Here is a 9,451-nt window from a genome sequence, read left to right as displayed (position 1 = left end):
CACGCCGCGGGACCCGATGTGACTTAAAGTTGGAGGGGGGTGGGGCTGGGCGAGCTCACCCGGCCCAGCAGGACCCACTTTCCTACTTCTAAATTCTTGAAACACAGAGAAAATAATTTTAAAAAACCCAGTTCAATTTACTACCTACAGTAAACATTTTTACTAAAGTGGACTGAAATGCTCTAAATGATTTGAAAGAATCTGCTTTTCCCCTATAACCAATATTTGTAAGAAAGTAGTCTTGAATCAGTAAAATGATTTGAGGGGATTTTATTTTTTGATGGAATTGTGTGTTTCATGTATATCATAACGCAAATTACAAATAAAGGCATATAAAGCCCTTTGTTAAAAAGGCTTAAACCCTATTTTTAAGTTAAAGGGTAAAAATTGAAATTTGAACAGCTTGTTTATCACTGCTTACATAAATTCATATAAAAGCTGTGCTCCTTATTAGAAAATACACCATAAAACCACATCTTCTCAGTCAAATCCTTTAAACTAGGATGAGAGGAAATGGCCTCAAGTTACAGCAGGGGAGGTTTAGATTGGATATTAGGAAAAATGTCTTCACTGAAAGGGTTGTCAAGCACTGGAACAGACTGCCCAGGGAAGTGGTGGAGTCACCATCCCTGGAGGTGTTCAAAGAACGTGTAGACGTGGCACTTTGGGACATGGTTTAGTAGGCATGGTGGTGTTAGGTTGATGGTTGGACTTGATGATCTTGGAGGTCTCTTCCAACCTTAAAGATTCTATTAAAGCCAAAAAAGCTAAAATAAGAGAAACTTAATAGTCCATGTAACTATTAAGCAGGTATTCTTTATTACAGCACCGGGCAGCACAGGGGGGTAACCCCACCAAAACTGTGCACGCCTGACGCGGCAACTCACTTTGAATTTACACAACCAGGTGTTACATATACATAAAGTTTCACAATACGCCTATACATATGCATGAGCTATCCCCGCTTCGTATTAAAATTAGTCCCAAGGAGTCATTTCCATAAACTCCTCCCAGCTGGGCTTGCGCAGTGCCTCCTGGTGGTGGTCGTCGGGGGTCGTGGGGATGAAGGCAAGTGACTCCTCTTCGTCACCGCTAGTAACCTTTTGTTCTCGCACAGGCGCAGTTATCCCTTGGCTTTTATCCAAGCCGTAGGGTCGGTTTTAGCTGGTTCTTGAAGGAGGCCCCCCCTAGTCCTTATCAGGAACTGTCTTTTCATGAAGAATTGCAAAAACTCCCCATGAAAGGTCTAGCAAATCGTTAAGCAAGTGATTCAAGCACTATTTATCACCTTAGTATTCACAGCAATAATTCATCAAGGCCATATCCACTAAAATTTCTTTAACCCCTTCTCTCACTATGAAACAATTATCAAGGAACCACCTTTCTTTAGCAATATAGAAAAAGTGCAAATGCACAAGATTTAACTGGGTTATTTAAATCAATGTGGATTTTTTTTCCAAGCAGTTTTACAGAATTTGAAGTGATTACTGAAATAATCAACATAAGAAACATTGCTGAGGCATCATGCTTGATACAACACATGCCCAAATGGTTGAGGATTTTTCACTTAATCTTTTCAATTCCCCGAAAGGTCTGCTAGGATCTGGGCTTTAGTAACCACTCTGGATGACGCTGCGCCTGCCTGAATTTTGCCACTTTCTCCTCAGTAGACTAAATCCTACTGATACAGGGAACTAATTAACTGTCTGCATATTGCTTGATATAGGGAACTAACGATCTGCTAGCTTTATAATAAAACAGTAACCATTTAATTCTTGTGTGAAAATATAAACTACTGACATGTGGAAAACGGACTCCACAATCTGTAAGATTGTAAAGTAGGTATGTTTATTCGGCGCCGGGCAGCACGGGGGGTAGTCCCGCCAAAACCGTGCGCACCTGACGCGGCAACTCACTTTGAATTTATACAACCAGGTGTTACATATACATGAAGTTTTGTAATTCACCTATACATATGCATGAGCTATCCCCGCTTTGTATTAAAATTAGTCCCAAGGGGCCATTTCCATAAACTCCCCCCACCTGCGCTTGCGCAGTGCCTCCTGGTGGTGGTCGTCGGGGGTCGTGGGGATGAAGATGAGCTGCTTCTCTTTGTCACCACTACTAACCCTTTGTTTTTGCGCAGACTCGGTTATGCTTTGGTTCTTGTCCAACCCGCAGGGTCGGTTTTAGCTGGTTCTTAAAGGAGGCCCCTTAGTTCTTATCAGGAACTGTCCGTGTGAGGAGGTGCAGGACTTCTCGCTTCAGATAAAGAGTTCAAAGCACAAAGCAAGGCCCCTCGGTTCTTATCAGGAACTGTCTTGTGAAGAATGCAAGACTTCCCCCCCCTCGGATAGTTTTTACAATAGTTAGTTAGTAAAGCATAAAGCATCATATGTATTAGTATGCACAGCAATAATTGATTAATGCTATACCTACTTAGGAGTTTTCTTTTAACCCCTTCTCTCACTACTAACCTTGAGAGAAAGAACAGCAGAGTCATAAATTTAACATAACAAGTGTCATAGTTCAGCCCCGATCAGGACCAGACTACGCAGTCTGTCTCTCGCTCCCCCCACCCTCCGAGAGAACAGGGGGAGATGATATAAGAAAAACGGCTCAAGGTTTGAGATAAGGACGGGGAGAAATCCTTAAAGTTACCGTCACGGGCAAAACAGACTCGACTTGGGGAAAAGTATTCATTTATTTCTAAAATTAGCAGGAGAATGAGACAGAGAACAAGATAACCTCCCCCCACCCCTCCCTCTTCCCAAGCTTAACATTATCTCTACTATCTTCCCCTCCCGAGTGGCACGGGGGGGGGGGGGGGGGGAAGGGAATGGGGGTCGCGGTCAGTTCATCACAGGTTGTTTTACGCCGCTGCTTCATCGTCGGGGGAAGAACTCCTCGCATTCCTCCTCTGCTCCAGCGTGGGGTCCCTCCCACGGGGCCACAGTCCTTCGAGAAACTGCTCCGGCATGGGTCATCTCTTCCACGGGGTGCAGTCCCTCTAGAACAGCTGTCCCAGCGGGCCCTCCATGGGCCACAGCCTCCTTCAGGCCTCCACCTGCCCCAGCGTGGGGTCCTCCACGGGCTGCAGGTGGATCTCTGCCCCTCCGTGGACCTCCATGGGCTGCAGGGGGACAACCCGCTCCACCATGGTCTTCACCACGAGTTGCAGAGGAATCTTGGCCAGGAGCCATGTTACTCCTCCCCCTCCTTCTTCACTGACCTTGGCGTCTGCAGCCGTTCCTCACAACAGGCTGGCAGACGTCTCTCAGGATCCTTTTTACATCTTATTCACTTCTCATCTCCTCTCCACTTCTTGCAGCCAGGCCGGGCTGAGTTGGGCCCAGTTGGCTGCCCGGCGGGAGGCCAGAGGGTGAGGCCTGCAAGGCCCACAAGGCTCGCGCCTCCCCCTCTCTGCCCCCCGCTCAGCTGCTTCACATCTTCTCCTCCTTTTTTTCCTGTTTTCCCCTGGGTACCTCGCCAGCAGGACCGGCCCTGGCTGCTGGGCAGGACCGCTCGCAGGGGAGATCCCTGCCCTGCCACACGCCCAGGGTGCCCTCAGCCCTCACTGCCTCATTGGCAGTTATGACCTGGAAAGATGGAGAGGAAGAAACAGTGGATGAACTGGCTGGCCGACTCCGGCAGTACGAGGAAAGCCTGTCTTCCTCCCTAAGGGCCTGTGTCTCGGCTGTGGAGAAACTATCCCAGGAGTTCCAGCAATTCAAAGCAGATATGTCCCATTCCCCACTGGTACGGGCCAATATTTCAGCTATTAGGAGTAAACATTTCCCTGCTCAAGAGAGATGGTTTACGCGGCGAGGTACCCTGTGGTTTACCTTGCGTGACCAAGGAGAGGACATGAGGGAGTGGGATGGGAAGCCTACCTCTGCCCTAGAGGCCCGGGTACGTGAGTTGCGCGGAAAAACCATTGCAAATAGAAGTTCTCCCCGGAAAATTGTTGCACCAGTCTCCAATAGGCAGAGTAGAAGGAATAGCTTTAGTTCTGACCCTCTTGAAGGGACCTCTCGTGCATATTTAAAAGAAATGAATGATGAATACTGTGGCCAGGATTAGAGAGGCCCTGCCTCCAGCCAGGTGGAGGAGAGGGATAACAGAGTTTATTGGACTGTGTGGATCCGATGGCCTGGCACGTCAGACCCACAAGAGTACAAAGCTCTAGTGGATACTGGTGCACAATGTACCTTGATGCCATCAAGATATAATGGGGCAGAATCCATTTGTATTTCTGGAGTGACAGGAGGATCCCAACAGCTATCTGTATTGGAGGCTGAAGTGAGCCTGACAGGGAATGAGTGGCAAAAGCACCCCATAGTGACTGGCCCAGATGCTCCATGCATTCTTGGTATAGATTACCTCAGAAGGGGATATTTCAAAGACCCAAAAGGGTATCGGTGGGCTTTTGGTGTAGGTGCTTTAGAGATGGAGGAAATTATACAGTTGTCCACCTTGCCTGGTCTGTCAGAGGATCCTTCTGTTGTGGGGTTGCTGAAGGTTGAAGAACAACAGGTGCCAATTGCTACCACAACTGTGCACCGGTGGCAGTATCGCACCAACCGAGACTCCCTGATCCCCATCCATAAGCTGATTCATCAGCTGGAGAGCCAGGGAGCGATCAGCAAGTCCCACTCACCTTTTAACAGTCCCATATGGCCAGTGAGAAAATCAAGTGGAGAGTGGAGGTTAACAGTGGACTATCGTGGCCTGAATGAGGTAACACCACCACTGAGTGCTGCTGTGCCAGACATGTTAGAACTTCAGTATGAACTGGAATCCAAGGCAGCCAAGTGGTATGCCACCATTGATATTGCCAACGCGTTCTTCTCCATCCCTTTGGCAGCAGAATGCAGGCCACAGTTTGCTTTCGCTTGGAGGGGCGTCCAGTACACTTGGAATCGATTGCCCCAGGGGTGGAAACACAGCCCCACCATCTGCCATGGACTGATCCAGACTGCACTGGAAAAGGGTGGCGCTCCAGAGCACCTGCAGTACATTGATGACATCATCGTATGGGGCAACAGAGCAGCAGAAGCTTTTCAAAAAGGGGAGAAAATAATTAAAATCCTCCTGAAAGCTGGGCTTGCCATAAAATGATGTAAGGTGAAAGGACCTGCAAGAGAGATACAGTTTTTGGGGATAAAATGGCAAGATGGGCGTCGTCAGATTCCAATAGATATAGTCAACAAAATAACAGCTATGGCTGCACTGACTGACAAAAAGGAAACACAAGCTTTCCTGGGCGTTGTGGGTTTCTGGAGGATGCATATTCCAAATTATAGTATGATTGTAAGCCCTCTGTATAAAGTCACCCGAAAGAAGAATGATTTTAAATGGGGCCCTGAACAACAGCAGGCTTTTGAACAAATTAAACAAGAAATTGTTCACGCGGTGGCTCTCGGGCAAGAGGTAAGAAATGTGCTCTACACCGCAGCTGGGGAGAATGGCCCTACCTGGAGTCTCTGGCAGAAAGCACCAGGGGAAACTCGTGGTCGACCCCTTGGGTTTTGGAGCCGGGGATATAAAGGATCTGAGGCCTGCTATACTCCAACTGAAAAAGAGATACTGGCAGCATATGAAGGAGTTCGAGCTGCTTCAGAAGTGATTGGTACTGAAGCACAGCTCCTCCTGGCACCCCGACTGCCAGTGCTGGGCTGGATGTTCAAAGGAAGGGTCCCCTCTGCGCATCATGCAACGGATGCTACATGGAGCAAGTGGGTTGCACTACTTACACAGTGGGCCCGAATAGGAAACCCCAATCGCCCAGGCATATTAGAAGTAATTATAGACTGGCCAGAAGGCAAAGATTTTGGAAAGCCACCAGAGGAAGAGGTAACGTGTGCTGAAGAGGCCCCACCATATAACAACCTCCCAGAAAATGAGAAGCAGTATGCCCTATTTACTGATGGGTCCTGTCGTATTGTAGGAAAACATCGGAAGTGGAAAGCTGCTGTGTGGAGTCCTACACGACGAGTTGCAGAAGCTGCTGAAGGCCAAGGTGAATCGAGTCAGTTTGCAGAGGTGAAAGCCATCCAGCTGGCTTTAAACATTGCTGAACGGGAAAAATGGCCTGTGCTCTATCTCTACACTATTGCACAGGTTATCCTTGAATGTGAAATATGTGCTGCAATCAAACAAGCCAAGCGGTTAAAGCCTCTGTGGTATGGAGGACGATGGCTGAAGTATAAATATGGAGAGGCCTGGCAAATTGATTACATTACACTCCCACAAACTCGCCAAGGCAAGCGCTATGTACTTACAATGGTGGAAGCAACCACTGGATGGCTGGAAACATATCCTGTACCCCATGCCACTGCCCGGAACACCATCCTGGGCCTTGAGAAACAAGGCTTATGGTGACATGGCACTCCAGAAAGAATTGAATCAGACAATGGTATCCACTTCCGAAACAATCTCATAGATACCTGGGCCAAAGAGCATGGCATCGAGTGGGTATACCACATCCCCTATCACGCACCAGCCTCTGGAAAAATTGAAAGGTATAATGGGCTGCTGAAAACAACTCTGAAAGCAATGGGTGGTGGAACCTTCAAACATTGGGATAAACATTTAGCAAAAGCCACTTGGCTAGTCAACACTCGGGGGTCCACCAATCGAGCTGGCCCTGCCCAATCTGAACTTCTACATACTGTAGAAGGGGATAAAGTCCCTGTGGTGCATGTAAGGAATGTACTGGGGAAGACAGTCTGGGTCATTTCTCCCTTGGGCAAAGGCAAACCCATGCATGGGATTGCTTTTGCTCAAGGACCTGGGTGTACTTGGTGGGTAATGCAGGAGGATGGGAAAGTCCGATGTGTACCTCAAGGAGATCTAATTTTAGGTGAAAAGAGCCAATAATTTGAAGTGCTTGATGTCGGTTACTATACAGTACTGTATGTCATTATCTAGCTATTATGTGTCCCTCCTTGCTTCTTCCTGCTCCACGCCCTGAGATACTTATGTTGTGTCAAAAGTATTATAGTAAAATCATTTATACCAACAAAGAATGAACTTTAATAAAATAGGAAAAATTGCAGCAGTGATGCAACCAGAACTGGCTCTTGCTACTAGCACCTACCAACAGATCTTCAGTCTGCAGACTATGAACTTGCTAAGTCACTTGCACCAGACAGACTACCTGAGGAAACACTGCGTCATCTGTCCTATGCTGAGAGCCTGTTATGACAGATGGAGCCCAAAGTTATGGACTGGATAAACTCAACAGACCTTTTGAAAGGATGGACCATGGACTAAGAGAGTTACATCTGTGTGTCTGCATACAAGTAGATAAAAGGAAGAAAAAGTTGATGATTAATCAGAAAGTGTAGGATCTGGGCATGATGTAGATGGTATGGAATAAGGGGTGGATAATGTCCTGGTTCTGGCCAGGATAGAGTTAATATTTACCTGAGCTGGGTGGAGAACTGAAGCTGGTAGCCCCTATGGCTGGGATAGTTAACTAATTAGCTAACAGCTGGGGTTAATTTACCCAAATTAGCCAAAGGGCTATTCCATCCCATCTGACATCATGCTCAGTATATAAGTGAGGAGGGTGCTGAAGGGAGGCTCCCTGCTACTTGGAAGAGACTGGATGTGGAGATCTGTTGTGAGCTATTGTACTGTATTTGTGTTTCATTACTGTTAAATTTACTTTTTGTTCAATCTCAACCCACGTGTTTGGTTTTTTTTTTCTTCTGGTTTTCTTTTGTTTGCCAAATCTCCTCCTATTCTCTCGGAGAGTGGGGGGAGTGAGAGAGAGACTGCATAGTCTGGTCCCCGTTGGGGCTGAACTACGACACAAGATACTTTCAGAATGCCCCAGCAGGTGCTGAGATGAGTCAGATGGGAACATCCTGAGGGAGCACAGACCCATGAGCTGAAACCAAGATAAGGGGGCTTCAGGAGTTTAGAAGCAACTGATAGGGTGGAATAACCAAGGACATTGGGAACCAACAAAGACAAGTCAGTAAAAAGCTGCCTTGGCAGCAAGAACAAAGAAAAAATAAAAGTCTGAGTTCACGCAGTGGACACAGTGGCAAAGAGGAGGGAACGACCACCGGATGAAGTAAACGACCACCAGAGGGACTGCGACTCCTGAAAACAGACACGAGATGGACACAGAGACCGGGGCATAACCTGTCTCACGTGGGTGGAGACTTATTATAATGATTTCTCAAAAAACTAATGAATATGTAACCAAATCCTCAGGAATTCTATGAATGTGTATGTCTATGATGCATAAATATTGTACCTGTTGCTTAACACGGGGTGCGTGTTTTTGGAGGAGCGATCCTGCACGCACCCGGCGCCAAATAAACATACCTGCTTTAGAACTCTCTCTGAGTTGTAGAGTTTGATCTGCATGTCACTACACCTTACACATGGGACTTGTTCCCAAGTGTGCTGTCCCTGCAGGGTTAGGCTTTGGTAAACAGATCACAGCTGTGCACCATAAGCATGACCACCTCTAGCAGTGAGCTTCTCCTTAGCTAGCGATACTGCTCTCCTGTCACCTCTGATGGCACCTGTGAGGTCAGTTTTTAAACATTACCAGCAGACCTGCTAAAAAATTTAAGGCCTCCACCTTAGTCCTCCTCACATAGGTCCCCACCCCTTCCACCCACCGAGGGCCATTTCAAGGGCACCTGGCGCAACAGGTTTTTTTTTTCTAAAAGCCTCATTTCGTTTTTTTTTTAATCATTTAATATATATTTGAGAAAAGGGGTTAAAGAAACTCTAATAGATATGGCATTTATTGATTATTGCTGTGCATGCTAATACATATGATGCTTTATGCTTTACTAACTAGCTATTGTAAAAACTATCCGAGGGGGGGGAAGTCTTGCATTCCTCACAAGGACAGTTCCTGATAAGAACCGAGGGGCCTTGCTTTGTGCTTTGAACTCTTTATCTGAAGCGAGAAGTCCTGCACCTCCTCACACGGACAGTTCCTGATAAGAACTGAGGGGCCTCCTTCAAGAACCGGCTAAAACCGACCAAATGACTCCTTGGAACTCATTTTAATACCCAATGACTCATTGGGACTAATTTTAATACGAAGCGGGGATAGCTCATGCATATGTATAGGGGTGTTTTTTTGAAACTTCATGTATATGTAACACCTGGATGTATAAATTCAAAGTGAGTTGCTGTGTCAGGTGTGCACGGTTTTGGCGGGACTACCCCCCGTGCTGCCCGGCGCCGAATAAACATACCTACTTTACAGTCTTACAGATTGTGGAGTCTGTTTTCTGCACGTCATATTTATATATATATTCATCGCTCAGAGGTGTGGGGCGGCACAACGACTGAGGTGGCTGGTGGCGGCAGATGGGGCACTTCCGGTCCTCGCCCCGCCCCCTTGCCACCAAAAGGGGCGGAGCGCAGCGCTGCCATTTTGTGGAGGCAGCGCGGGGCTAGCAGCTGC

Source organism: Chlamydotis macqueenii, chromosome W, assembly GCF_036417535.1.
Source record: "Chlamydotis macqueenii isolate bChlMac1 chromosome W, bChlMac1.mat, whole genome shotgun sequence".
In the NCBI taxonomy this organism is placed as follows: Eukaryota; Metazoa; Chordata; class Aves; order Otidiformes; family Otididae; genus Chlamydotis; species Chlamydotis macqueenii.
This window is presented reverse-complemented; position numbering follows the sequence as displayed.